This window comes from Eriocheir sinensis, chromosome 23 (genome assembly GCF_024679095.1).
Source record: "Eriocheir sinensis breed Jianghai 21 chromosome 23, ASM2467909v1, whole genome shotgun sequence".
NCBI classification, from domain to species: domain Eukaryota; kingdom Metazoa; phylum Arthropoda; class Malacostraca; order Decapoda; family Varunidae; genus Eriocheir; species Eriocheir sinensis.
Window position 1 is genome coordinate 18,004,236 of NC_066531.1, and position 15,227 is coordinate 18,019,462.

At 45.2% G+C, this 15,227-nt stretch overlaps 1 protein-coding gene across 6 annotated transcripts in view; it reads right to left on the bottom strand.

The window, feature by feature from the left end:
* LOC127002527 (uncharacterized) overlaps nt 1-15,227 on the bottom strand; it is a 119,043-nt gene that overhangs the window by 29,379 nt on the left and 74,437 nt on the right. The window lies entirely within an intron of this gene.

Here is a 15,227-nt window from a genome sequence, read left to right on the forward strand (position 1 = left end):
AAAGCGTCTGCTATTCCTAATGTATAATGCGTCTACTGTTCCTAATTTATAATGCGTCTGCTGTTCCTAATTTTAAAAGCGTCTGCTGTTCCTAATTTATATTGCGTCTGCTGTTCCTAATTTTAAAAGCGTCTGCTGTTCCGAATTTAAAAGCGTCTGCTGTTCCTAATTTAAAAGCGTCTGCTGTTCCTAATTTTAAATGCGTCTGCTGTTCCTAATTTAAAAGCGTCTGCTGTTCCTAAATTTAAAAGCGTCTGCTGTTCCTAATTTTAAAAGCGTCTGCTGTTCCTAATTTAAAAGCGTCTGCTGTTCCTAATTTAAAAGCGTCTGCTGTTCCTAATTTTAAATGCGTCTGCTGTTCCTAATTTATAATGCGTCTGCTGTTCCTAATTTTAAAAGCTTCTGCTGTTCCTAATTTTAAAAGCGTCTGCTGTAGCCCTACGTGGCGCAATGCAGAGGAAGTTAACTTATTTAATCTGAAAGTTAAGTAACAGAGTAGTGAAGAATATGTGACAGTGAGCATGTGGAAGGATGCGATGGAACGAGAGAACAAAGATTAACGAAACGAATAAAAACTCTCGCTCCCATCCCTCCCTACTCCATACTTCCTTCCTCGAACAGAGTCGTCCGCCACTGGAGCAGCCTCCCCGCAGAAGTAGTCAGTGCGGAAACGATCAACTCCATTTCCACTGACAGTAACTTTACTGCGTCGGGAGTGAACTGAACGTATCCAAGGTCACTTAATGTTCTTAGTTATTTTCTTTTCTTCTTCTATTATTATATATCATCATCATCATCATCATTTCGTTTAACGTCCGTTTTCACTCTTCCTGAGAGGTTGGACGCTTTATCGGTCTCCTCTATTCTGCTCTGTCTTCTGCCTGATGCTCATCCAATCCCATCACTGCCAAGTCTTCCTGTATACACCTTCTCCACGTTTTCCTAGGTCTACCACCTGGTCTCCTTCCTTTTACTTTCAATCTCTCCAAAACTCCCAGCACTGTATCCTCCCCTGCTTTTCACATGTCCGAACTATAGGAGTCTCCCTTCTGAGCACTGTTTCCAGGTTCTCTACTCCACATCTGTTATCCACATCTAGCTGCACTAGATACCCTGTCTTGCTAATCTCTCCACAACTCCCAGCACTGTATCCTCCCCTGCTCCCTTCACATGTCCAAACCATCGGAGTATTTCCCTTCTGAGCACTGTTTCCAGGTCCTCTACTCCACATCTGTTAGTTACATCTGCACTGGGCACCCTGTCTTGCCAATCTCTCCAAACCTCCCAGCACTGTATCCTCCCCTGCTCTCTTCACATGTCCAAACCATCGGAGTCTTTCCCATCGGAAGGAGTTTCATTCCAAACCGAGTAATCCGTCACTGGAACAATCTTCCTTCAGAAGTAGTAAATGCGAATACTATCAACTCCTTCAAATATAGAATCGACCTTCACTTCGCTGCGTCGGGAGTAAATTGAATATTGAGGTGCTTTCATCTGCTCCTCAATATCGAGGTGCTTTCATCTGCTCCCCAGGCCCCAAGTGCCTGTCGAGCAGATTAAGTCACCAAAGCCGGCAACCTCGTAATAAGCCAATAGGCTTTATGTTGCCTGCATTTCCATGTTTCCATGTTTCTGAGGTGGTGGCGGAGTGGTTAGCGTGCCGGCCCCGCATTCGCAGGGTTGATGATGATGAGGGTTCGAATCCGCCGCTAACCACCTGGGTTCTTCAGTCACCGCCGAGGGGCCTAAGACTACCCACATGCTGTCCTGAAGACTATCCACCAACCCGGACTCTAGAAGAAGCTATGCAAGTGAAATCAAGAATGATCTCCGGGGGGCAGCATGAGCCAATAATAATTGCGCCACTATAAACAATTGTCTCCGCCATAACGGGCTCGGGCCCACCAACAGGCCCCTAATAAAAAGAAGCCTACTGGCGCTTTAGGTCACATGTAAAAAAGGAAAAAAGAAACTGTTTCCAGGTCCTCTTCTCCACATCTGTAAGCTACATCTGCACCGGACACCCTATCTTACCATTCTCTCCACAACTCCCAGCACTGTGTCCTCCCCTGCTCTCTTTACATGTCCAAACCATCGGAGTCTTTCCCTTCTGAGCACTGTTTCCATGCAGGTCCTTTACTCCACATCTGTTAGCTACATCTGCACTGGATCGACACCCTTCTATTATGAGATATGGAACAAAGAATAAAGAAGATAATAAATTGCTCTCCCGCCCCCTCCCTCCCTCCCTCCTTCCTCGAATTGAGTCGTCCGCCACTGTAACAGCCTTCCTGCAAGAGTGGTTAGCGCATACTGTGTGATTTTCAATTAATATAAGAAACATGTGTTATTCATGCAGTGGAGGAAATGATAAGACTCGTAATATGATAATAGAAAACAGTAAAGGAAGAAACATTAATTTAGTGCATGAAACCAATTATAATAATTTTCCACAGCTATAGGTTGTTTTTTTCTTCTTCTTGTTTTAATAGTTTTCTTCTTCTTCTATATGAGAGAGAGAGATAATAATGATGATAATAATAATAATAATAATAATAATAATAATAATAATAATAATTACAATAACAGTAACATGAGAAGTGTGATAAAGGAGAAGAGAGGAAGAAGAGAAAAGAAAAAGAAGGAAAAAGGAAAGAATTGCAGAAGAATAAAGAAAAGGAAAGAAGGAATAGAGGAAACAGAAGGAAGGGAGATAGAAATAATGGAGATATATAACAATAGAGCGGATCAAAGTGGGACGGGGGGGGGGGGGGGGCGATACTCGGCTCACCTCAAAACAAAACAACGTGACTAAGAAAGAGTAAGGGTGGAAAGGGAGAGAATGTAAGGGAGGAGGGAGGTGGGAACTGGGAAGGGAGGAGATGAGGAAAAGAAAAGAGAGGGAGAGAAAGAGTAAGGGAGGAGAGAAGATGGAAGAGAAGAGAAGGGAGGGGAGAGGGAGAGAAAGAAGGGGATGGAGTGAAAGGGAGGAGAGAGAGAATAAGGGAGGAAAGGAGAGGATGAAGGGAGGTAAGGAGTAAGGGAGGTGATAAGAGGGAGAGAGGGCTGTAAGTAAAGGCAGGTGAGGGAGAGAAAAAATAAGGGAGGAAAGGAGGGGATGGAGGGAGGTAAAGAGTAAGGGAGGTGATAAGAGGGAGAGAGGGGTGTAAGTAAAGGAAGGTGAGAGAGAGAAAAAATAAGGGACGGATGATCCACTCCGTCAGTCCATCGTCCATCATTTGTTGACAAACATATGAACAGCATTAACCACAACGACCTCTTGTATATGTTATTTTGTAGCTAAGTACTTATATTTCATATTCATGATATGTAGGATACTAATTTTCATTCTGTGGAGCACCATCTCTCCTCCTCTAAACCTCACCTTCTCTTCCTCACCAAAACACAAGTCTCTCAGGATACTGAGAGCAATCTCTACTCTGTTCCCTTCTACTATCTCTATCCTAAATTTCAATCCAAAGCTGAATGTTGCGTCTACGTGCGCAACGACATCACTTGCTTTCGTGCCCACAACCTTGACTCTTCTGAATTTTCCACCATCTGGCTAAGACTTCATTGTCATACTATTATTAAACACATCTGTGCTGTTTATCTCTCACTCAACTCTACTATCTATGTAAAATTCTTTGACTACTTGAACTCTAAAGTGGAGCACATCTTGACCCACTCTCCCTTCTCTGAAATCTCCATCTTGGGAGATTTCAATGTTCACCACCAGCTTTGTCTTTCATCATCTTTCACTGACCAGCCTAGTGAACAAGCCTACAAATTTGCCCTCCTCAACGACCTAGAGCAGTTGGTTCAGCACCCTACACGTGTAGCCGGTAGCGAGTGTTCTACGTGCTAATTGGTTCATGGATAGAGAAAGTCAATATCCGTCAGGCTTTTTTATTGACATAAAAATCGTACAGGTCATAAGAACAAACAAACTAAATAGAAAAGGTGTTGGTGTGTGTTTGCGTGTGTATGGTGTAGATGACATATAAATGTTAGTGTGTGTAGTAAACAATATGTACGAGTTAACAATAGGAGGACGAGGACAGACAGTGGAAGATAAACGAGTAACAAGAGAGACAAACTGAGACAGGCTGGATTAGGTAGGAGGACACCTGCCGAACGGGCGCAAGCCACTCCCGGTGAGATATATATGGGAGGTGAGAAGGGAGCTGAAGCCCTCCAAAAACCCTTCCCATGTCCTCACTAACCGTTTCCCTATTGTCTCACCAACACCAGCGAGTAGTTCAGCATGCTCTCTAAATACATCTCCTCTCTCTATCCACACCACATTACATTCACACAACACATCCACCTTTTCCCAAAATTAAAATTTCAAAATGGCGCACCTCCACCTTGCCTCCGAGTCCCCGCCTGTGGGGGGGACCACAAATTCCCCCAGGGAGGACTCCCCTTCTGGCTGCCGACCCGAGAGGTGTCTTGATAACTCCTCAAACCTCTTTCTTCTCAATTTCTGCAACATTCGCGGTCTTCCTTCTAATTTTCATTCAGTGGAACACCATCTCTCTTCCTCTAAACCTCACCTTCTCTTCCTCACCGAAACACAGGTTTCTGAGGCTACTGACAGCAATCTCTACTCTGTTCCCTCCAACTATCTCTATCCTTAATTTCAACCCAAAGTTGGATGTTGCGCCTACGTGAGCAACGACATCACTTGCTCTCGTGCCCACAACCTTGATTCTTCAGAATTTTCCACCATCTGGCTAAGACTTCATTGTCATTCTATTATAAAATACATCTGTGCTGTTTATCTCTCACCTAACTCTACTAACTATGTAAAATTATTTGACTACTTGAACCCTAAATCGGAGCACATCTTGACCCACTCTCCCTTCACTGAAATGTCCATCCTTGGATATTTCAATGTTCACCACCAGCTTTGGCTTTCATCCTCTTTCACTGACCAGCCTGGTGAACAAGCCTACAACTTTGCTATCCTCAACGATCTAGAGCAGTTGGTCCAGCACCCTACACGTATTCCCGACCGTCTTGGAGACAGGCCCAACATTCTAGACCTCTTCCTTACCTCTAACCCTTCTGCTTATTATGTCAAACTGTTCTCTCCGTTGGGCTCCTCCGATCACAATCTTATTTCTGTATCCTGTGTTATCGCTCCTGTACACCCTCTGGACCCACCGAAGAGGCGATGCTTCTGGCATTTTGCTTCAGCTCGGTGGGACGACCTGAGGATGTACTTTTCCGATTTCCCGTGGATAGAGACCCCTCTGTGTGTGCTCAGCGCATCACAGAGATGATTGTCTCTGGAATGGAGGCATACATTCCGCGTACTTTCTCTACTCCTCACGCTAAAAAGCCTTGGTTTAATCACGCTTGTTCTCGTGCTGTCAATGATAGAGAGGCAGCTCACAAAAGGTACCAGAGCCTTCGAACTAATGCTAACCATGAACTTTACATTTCTGCCCGAAGACGTGCCAAATCTATTCTCCGACTAACCAAAAACTCTTTCAATAATAGAAAATGCCAAAACCTTGCTTTCTCTAACTCTTCCCGTGACTTCTGGCATCTAGCCAAAAACATTTCCAACTTCACTTCTTCATCTTTCCCTCCACTCTTCAGTCCTGACGGCAACACTGCCGTCTCATCTATCTCTAAGGCTGAACTCTTCTCTCAAACTTTTTCTAAAAACTCCACTCTGGACGATTCTGGTGAAGGAGAAACAGGCTGAACTTGTTACTCCCGCCCTAAGCACTTCCTGCGCCGCAATGGTGAACCCGAAGCCGGAGACAGCTACGATTGCAGTACAGACTGACCCCTTGCCCGTCACGCCTAGTGCTCAACTTGCCTCACCTGCTTCTCAAAGCTCTGCTTCTACCACTACATCCTCTACATCTACTACTTCTACTACTTTTTTTTTTTTTTTACGTCGTTGCCTTTTGCGCCGGTAGGCATCTTCCTGGTGGGGCCTGATGGTCGGCCCAAGGCTTCTTCCAGGTGGGGCCTGATGGTCGGCCCAAGGCTTCTTCCAGGTGGGGCCTGATGGTCGGCCCAGCCCGTTCTGGCGCAGGCGAGTGTTTATGGTGGCGCCATCTTGCATTGGCTCATGCTGCCCCCCGGAACTCGTTCTTGATTCGCTTGGACGGCTTCCTCTGGAGTCCGGGTTGATGGGTTGTCTTCAGGACAGCATGTGGGTAGTTTTAAGCCACTCGGCGGTGACTGAAAAATCCGAGTGATAGCGTGGGGATTCGAACCCGCGTCGTCCATCACGCGGTGAATGTGGGCCCAGTACGCTGCCAGTTCGGCCACCGCCTACCCAGCTACTGCTGCTAATAACACTACTCTCGCTACTCCTACTCCACCCAGCTTTTCTACTGCTGTTATTAACCCGCCTCGTGAAGAAACCTGACAAGGATGCATTGAACCTAACGGCCGTACCATTAGGCAGCCTCTAAACATTCCTCTTCCTCTTCCCTTAAACAGTGCCCCCTTTCTGCCGGACACTATAACGTGATATCGGCCCCTCCCTTCGCTAGAGCTTCTTCCGAGTTGGGTTGGTAGTTTCTGTAAGAATCTCTACACGGAAATATTGATATTTGAAGCATTTTACATATATTAGTGTAATCATATATGTTTTTCAATGTATAATAATTATTACGAACAAAATGGTTGAATGAAAGGCAAATATAGGTATAATTGGGAAAATAGCGTGAGTGATAGGGTTGGCATCCCTGCCCGGCCCGTGTTTCCACCTCTCCACGCACTCTGCCAGGGAGTCCACACGTGCCTGCCCTCGGTACCATCCCGTCAAGCAAGGAGCCGTTAGAAAAGTGATCGAGCCCCATCGGAGCTGTAGCAAAAGACTACCTGCTTGAGTTAATCAAGGAGGCGTGTTGACCCGGCAAGGGTTAAATATCATTATACAACCCTAAAGTCTTAAACAACATTTTAAATAATTTATTTAAAAAACTTTTGCCGACTCATATTATATCAAATACATTTTATTATAATTCCTGGATCCTTAACTACAATATTAATGAACGAAATGCAGAATTGACGCAAAAAATATGCGAAGGGGCTGACGAAGATGTGCCTATCTCGAAATAATTTCGCCCTTCAACACCTTCCATTCCTCTCCGGAGGAAACCCTTTGAGTTTTATGGTAGGAGAAAATGGCCGAAAAGGTTCTACAGTCGAAGAGGTTGCCTTATGGTACGGCCGTAACCTCCCTCCCTAAGTGTTCTCTCGGCAACGCCACCCTCGCTTCGTCGCGGGAGGGCGGCCGTGCACCCTCTCCCTCGACGGATTCGAGGGAGTCATTGGAGATCTCCTCTGCCAAGCACCGGGAGAGGTCCCCCGGTAACTCTTCTGCCGATGACTCGTCGGCCAAGAAGAAAAATAAATATAAGAACAACGGCCGCCCCCGTAACTCTTAAACCATCATGTTCAATACTATTCTGTGGAATTGTATAAGTCTTGGTAATAAAGAACACTTTTTATCGTTGTTGATAAACTCACATAGGCCGTTAGTCGTTTGTCTATAGGAGACGAGGCTTGAGGATCAGCCAGATTATCCTGCCCTAAAACTCTACCACTCGTACAGAAAATACGCAGGTCACGGCGTAGCCGTCTACACACAAAAAACACTTGCACATACGAAAGTGACTCTGAATACAACTTTAAGGATTGCACTAGATAATAATGCACCACCACGCTCAGGCAGTCCAACCCGGTTACAGGCCTCCGGGAAAGAAGAGAACTGACGTTTTTGTTCTCTACTTTTTTTTTTTTAAATGTCTACATTGTTGTCCCTCAGTTCCATCTTCTTTTGGTTTTCTATGATGGAGCTGGTACTTGGAAGGGGTGTATTCATCTTCTGAGTTAGTCAAATTTGAGGAAGAGGTATCACTTTGAACAAGACATCCTGATGCTTGTAACTGGCTGATGGTCTTGCAGCATATTGATTTCTTCTTTCTTCTCTTTTCCTAATGGCTTCAGTTGTTCGTTTGTCCACTCCTCCAATGAACATTTTACGTTCATTTATTTGGTCCTCTACAAATTCTTGTTCTATTTTGGGGATTTTCTTCTGTCGAGGACAGGCACAGTACTGGAATTCAGGGCACCTGCAAGCTGTTACTTCAAATAATCTAGCAGCATCTCTGATGAACTCTTTAACTTTGTTATCATAACTTGGGCATTTTTTTTTTCGGTCTTTGAAACGTTTCAGCAAGTTCCTGTATTGCTGTGATTGGCTTCTAATCTGTCAACAATGCAATTCTGACTGATTATGGGGATGTTTTCCTGCCTGTAAATGTGAACTATCTTTTCTGCAACACACTTAGATATCATGTGAACTGAAGGACTCTTTCATGATTCAAGCAGTTTATATTTATGCCACAAAACACATGATAGAACATCTTTGTATGTAGGAAGTTGGTTTTCTGGGAGATCATCCACTTGCTTAAATATAGGACACATGTCTGCCTTGTCTAAACGAACACAGTGTCGTTTTTGTGTTTGACCTTGGCTGTTATGGGACATCGTGATTTGTGGTACGTCAGCAGAGGCCGATGAGCAGTACATCCATCCTCTACGTCTGCCAAACAGAAAATGAGCTATCACCATACTTCAGGTGCCCCAGCAGCTTCTAAAAAGTGTTATATGCTCTTTTGAACTTGCTAATTGCATACCTCTCCCCCTCCCGCGGCCCCGCTGCACACGAGTTTTTAATCAAGCTTATCCCTATACTGTCCAAATCCCTTATGCACGAGTTAACCAGCATCTCTACTCCTCCGTTCCTTACACTGGCAAACTCTGCAATAATCTTTCTTCATCTGTATTTCCTCCTGCTTACGAGTTGAACTCTTTCAGGAGGAGAGTATCGGGACGCCTCTCCTTCCGAAATTGACCTCTTTTTTGGCCACTCTTCTAACTCTTTTTATGGGGGCAGTGATCAGCGGGCTATATTTTCTTCCATCATGATTTTTTTTTTTTGCCCTTGTACCTTCCCCCCCCCCCCACACACACACACACACAAGCACACACAGGTATACAGAAACAACATAAACACGGGTAGGAAAGTATTAAGCCTAAAACCAGAGTGACTTTTCTGATCTCCGAAAAACCTATTTTGGGGAACCCGGAATGACGATAGTTATTATAGGAGAGAGATCCTCGCTCTCGCGATAAAGCCTCGAGAAAAACGGCAGATACCCCAACTTCTAGTGTACAAAGTGTCTAGGCTGCACCAGCAAAATGAAGTAATAACACGTGGAACAGTCGAATGAAGCGATCGAGAACGGCGTCAGCAGCGCCACCTGGGCACAGGTAGAGGAAGGTGCCGCCAGTCCCACACCTCATTCCTTCAATGCGCCTCGACAGAGACTGGAGGAACCTTCTGAGGGAAAGGAGGGGGGGAGTAAGGAATGTGCACTAGTCATTCCGGGTTCCCAAAAAAGGGTGCACGATAGCTAACTCCCACTTGGAGCCGGAGAAAAGGGAGCTCAATCGAAGTACCACATACTTGAGTCTACATTTGCGTCCCGCCAAATTGGTAAGTGTAGAACCGACTGAGGTCGCCCGGACTTACCGTAGTGTCAAAGTTAAGTAATCCACTCCGTTACCCGAGAGAAATACCAGCAGAATAAATCTCCAAGGTAGTCGTGAAACTTCATTTGATAACAAAAATAGGCACAACGACCTATAGCGTAGCACAAAAAAAACAACGCAAGGGAGAAAGAGGAACATATATACATGGAGAGAAGAGGTACGAGTGCACCTTTACCCTCCGTTTTTTTTACCTTGCTGCCGAGGAGTAAAAAAAGAAAGTTATATTTCTTCCTATTCCATCTCCCTCGACGGGGGAAGTCCTAACGCAACGCAGGGGCGTCGTCCACAGACGGAGAGATAGGAACAGGAAGCAGTGCTCCACTGGACGCTCTCCTTGACCCGGTCCAGGAATGGGTCCTAAGGAAAGCCAGGAGGCCGCTACCCTCGGACATCGTGAGCGCGGGTCATGTCCCGGAACTTCTTCCTCTATGACGGTCCTTAGGAGGCCTGCAATCCTCCTGATTGACAGAGGGAGGGCTGAAGCGGGATCACAGAAAAGGTGATGTTGTTCGTGCGCCGTAGAATATGTTATGTAGTTCCTTAAGGCTGACACGGGGCAGAGTGGGTGAGGCTCGCTTTGCAGGCACCAGACTGGTATGACCACTGGTTGGAGACAGTGGTCGAGGCGCTCATTCTTAGCTAGCGATTTTGGGGAGGAAGCTAAGGACACTGCAGGTCCATCTGTCGTGAATGTAGTGTACCTGGGAAAACGCGTAAGAGCCCTGAGCTGCGAGGACCTGAACCCAGAGGCGAGGGCGACGAGGAACAGGGTGTGTATTAGGAAATACATTTATGAAGGTCTGTCCTGGTACCTAGTGGAAGATAGAGACGTTATAACCTTTTCTAGGGACCAAAAACGATGTCTCTTCTAAGGGGAGGATCATGGTGAAAGAGGCCACGCTTAAGGAGCTGAACTGAGCGGGGTCTAGGACAATTCCCCAGCCATATTTAAGAGGGTCAGCAAGGGCGGCAAGGTGAGTTGCAATTGTTTATGGCGCCCTCTTTTTCGTGTGGGAAAGAACAGAAAGAAACTCCAAGACAGTGGCCTCGGTGATTCTGTCTACACGCCTTTCTTTCACAAAGGATCGGAAACCCCTCGAATTATATTCATATTGCCTTACTGAGGAAGGACGAAAGGCAGACAACATGCCCTCTACAGCTCTCGAGGGATAGAGGCGTCCTAGGGAGACCCGGATAAATTCCATGCGTGAAGCGCCAGCGTGGAAAAGAGCCTGCCATGGCGAATCCCTCGAGTATAAGGTTCTAGCGGGAGAGGGGAGGGACACCGTTTGTGAAGTTCCGCGAACCAGGGTTGTGCCGGCCACCACGGCGCTGCCAATATTACCCTGTCTCTGAAGGACCTCTGACGATGCAGTACTTTCAGAAAGATGTTCGTACATGGAGGAGGGAACAGATAAATGAACTCCCGCCTGTTCCATCGTTTGGTAAATGCGTCCGGACCGCTCTCCGTTGTCCGGACTCCTCTGGCGAGGAACTTGGGAAGCCTGGCCGATGTCTTGGAGGCGAAGAGGTCGATCTGCGGTGTTCCCCGCCTCCTGCATAGGTCGTCGAAATACTCCCCTGAGGAACCCTTGAAGCGGGAGAGGACATCCGCCCACTCGTTGTCCTCCCCTGGCAGGTGCATGGCCGACTGGGAAACGCGACGAGGCTCCGCTAGTTCAAATATATGTTCCGAGAAGGACAGGAGGGTTTCTGAACGGGTGGTGCCCTGCCTGGCGAGGCAGTGGACAGTAGGGTGGATCGTTTTTATGAAGATCTTAAGTTTTTTTTTCAGAAAGTTAACATGGGGAGTCTTATTTCTTTGAGAATTGTCCCAAAAAGCATTCCTATGACATTTCAAATATATTCTTCAACATTTGCAGGTGCCCCAAAGCATTCGTCTTTCGTTTTATGTCAAAATGTTGAATTTTCTTTACATTTTTTGCCTATCCCTATGCCTTTTTCTTCAGAAAGTTAGGATAGGAAGTGTTATCTCTGAGAATTGGCCTGAAAAGCACTCCTATGAAATTTCAAAAATAATGTTGAATATTTCAAGGTGCCCCAAACCATTAGTATTTTAATTTCATGCCAAAATGTTGAATTAACGTAATACGTTTTACCTATACGTTTTAAATTGTTTTGTATACTGCATATGGGTAGAATACTTGTTTCAACATTGGTTCACAAACAATGCCTATGATATTTTAATGTTTGTCATTTTCTAGGGGCGGTCCCATTATAGTTTGAGGGGAAATTGAGCAAAAAAATCATTTATTTAGTTTTTTTCTGTAATATTGTTTATAATATACAACAGCTTACCCACATTTCAAGTAATCATAAGAAATTAAAGTTTGTTGATGCTCTAAATCTAGCTCTTATTTGCAGTTTAGCTGTCTTATTGGATTACAATTAGTATTGAGAAATTAGAGTAACCCAGAACTCACCACGTGGAGGTAGCTGTCATGGAGTTCCACCCTTGCCCAACCAAGCCACCCTATCTTGTGAAGGCTAGTTAGTATTTACTTTGGTGTATACTGTTTTTTTTAGTCAAAATATGGCATACGTTTGCGTGAAATCAGTCGGGACCTGATCCAGCCATCTCTACGATCAGAGTCACAAACTGCCAATGATGCTTCTGTCACAAGTTTAATGTCTTTCAACTGCTTGGGTATGATTTGGGAATTTTTCAGGTACAAAGAATTTTCCTGTCCTGATGTTGTCAGTTATGTCAGCATCTGAAAGATGCATTGTCATCGGAGGTTCTGTTACTTTGGTGTCTTGCCAGTCAATCATTTCTGTATAATCCTGACAGTGAAATTTGAGTGTTGGGGTTATGAACTGCAGTACACCTTCTTGGAGATCATTTATGGCTTTTAGGATACGCCGCCATCCAAGCTTCCGCAATATCTCCCTCTCATCTTGAATAATTACAAGCAACATGTTCTCTGAGTGTGCAAAGAAAGCATTCCGCTGAATTACAGGTAACACCACACACTTCACTTCATCATCAAATGTTTGAAGCAAGTGCAATGTCTGAAACAGATGCTTTGGTCCTAATTCAACCTGGGGCTGCATTTTAATTTTGAACCACATCGGGGTGTAGGCAACCATTACAAAATGTACCAGTGTTTTACGTTGTTCTGTTGGATGTTGTGTACCAGCATACAGGCGGAGAATCCTATTGGCTGTTGTGAGCCATCTGGAGTGGTTTAGGTTTCCTGGATTTCTCCTTGACAGTGTGTCAGGAACAGTCCCTTTAGAGATTGCTTTTCCCAATTGGTCCTGCGGAGCCATGTGGCCCATTTGTTTTACCATCGAGTTTTTCATAAAGGTGACGTAGTGACAGCACATTGCCATGGAGCTGACAGATGAACCAATGAACTGGGTGGGCAAGGCTTTTCTCGATTTTACAAATCACCTGTTGCCGCCACCACAAAATATCTCAGAGGTTCAACTTGCTCACTGTTTCTGTATTTCACTCCCCGCTCACCAAGATCACAAGTGGACAAACTAGAACAAAACCAGGGAAATTAATGATTTTTGCATGGTGGACAGCAGTGACACTTATTTCTGCCAAGAGATATTTCTCGCAACACCGGCCCGTGTAGTGGGCCACCACCGTCATGTCCCTTCCTGCACTGCATATTTTCGTCGCCCCGCAGTGTCGAATAAATTTAAACTACTCCAACCTAACTTGACTGACCTAGCTAACAGGGGTCTTCCCTCCCTCGAATCCCATGGGTGTTACGCTCTCCCTACCAGCCCCCCCCCCTCCCCCATTGCGCCCGCAAGAAACTAACTTTTCAAAAATCGTTTGTGGCGTTTCTAGCAGTTTGCGAAGCACATATATGGGGTTCAAAATACATAGAATAATGTGTGAGTGGAACCCCCCCCCACACGTGAGATGCATATTCCATACGAGGGCGGACAAGGCCCCTGTATATGGATAGCAACTGTGCGGGGGAGAAGAACTGGCGGAGACGATACAGAACGCCCAACCTCGAGGAATCTGATTTAGTGAGAGAGATGTGAAGTTTCCAGTTAAGATTTTGAGTTAAGATTAGACCGAGGATGTTTAGTATTCAAGATGGTGAAAGCTGAGTGTTGTCGAAAAACAAGGGATAGGTGTTTGGAAGATTGTGTCGAGTTGATAGGTGGAGAAATTGGGTTTCTGAGGCATTGAAGGACACAAGGTTCCTTTTACCCCAATCGGAAATGATAGTAAGATTTGAGGTTAAGCGTTCTGCAGCCTCCAGTCTAGAGTCATGTAATTCCTGTTGAGAGGGTCTTCTGTTGAAAGAAGTTGAATAATGCAGAGTGGAGTCATCAGCGTATGAGTGGATAGGACAGTTTGTTATGGAAAAAAATATCATTTATAACAGGAAGAGAGTGGGTGATAGGACAGAGCCCTGTGGAACACCACTGTTAATAGATTTAAGGGAAGAACAGTGGCCGTCTACCACAGCAGAGATAGAACGGTCGGAAAGGAAATTGGAGATAAAGGAACAGAGAGAAGGATAGAATCCGAAAGAGGGCAGTTTAGAAAGCAAAGACGTGTGCCAGACTCTATCGAAGGCTTTCGATATGTCTAGCGCAACTGAGAAAGTTTCACCGAAACGGCTAAGAGAAGATGACCAAGAATCAGTTGAGAGAGCAAGAAGATCGCCAGTAGAACTCCCCTTGCGGGACCCATACTGGCGATCAGATAGAAGGTTAGAAGTGGAAAGATGCTTTTGAATCTTCCGGTTAAGGATTGATTCAAAAGCTTTAGATAGACAGGAAAGTAAAGCTATAGAGCAGTAGTTTGAGGGATTGGAACCCTTCTTAGGCACAGGCTGTACGAAGGCGCACTTCCAGTAAGAAGGAAAGGTAGATGTTGATAGGCAGAGGCGAGAGAGTTTGACCAGGTAGCACAGTTTTAAAGGACAATAGGAAGCACTCCATCAGGTCCATAAGCCTTCTGAGAGTTGAGGCCAGAGAGGGCATAGAAAACATCATTCCTAAGAATTTTAATAACAGACTTAAAGGAGTCAGAGGGGGGATAAGTAGGAGGAATGTGCCCATAATCGTCCAGAGTGGAGTTGTTACAAAAAGTTTGAGGGAAGAGTTCAGCCTTAGAGATATATGAGACGGCAGTGGTGCCGTCTGGGTTGAAAAGAGGCGGGAAAGAGGAAGAAGTGAAACTGGAGATATTTTTGGCGGGTTTTTTTTTTTTTTTTTTTTTTTTTTTACAGCTAAGGAGACAGTTCAAGGGCGTAAAGAAAAATATATATAAAAAAGCTCGCTACTTACTGCTCCTGAATAAAGGTCAAAGAAGTGTCCAAAAAGAGAGGTCAATTTCGAGAGGAGAGGTATCCTGAAACCCCCCTCTTGAAAGAGTTGAAGTCGTAGGCAGGAGGAAATACAGATGAAGGAAGATTGTTCCAGAGTTTACCAGCGTGAGGGATGAAATAGTGAAGATGCTGGTTGACTCTTGCATAAGGGATTTGGACAGTATAGGGATGAGCATGAGTAGAAAGTCGTGTGCAGCGGGGCCGCGGGAGAGGGGGAGGCATGCAGTTAGCAAGTTCAGAAGAGCAGTCAGCATGAAAATATCGATAGAAGTTAAAAAGAAAGGCAACATGGCG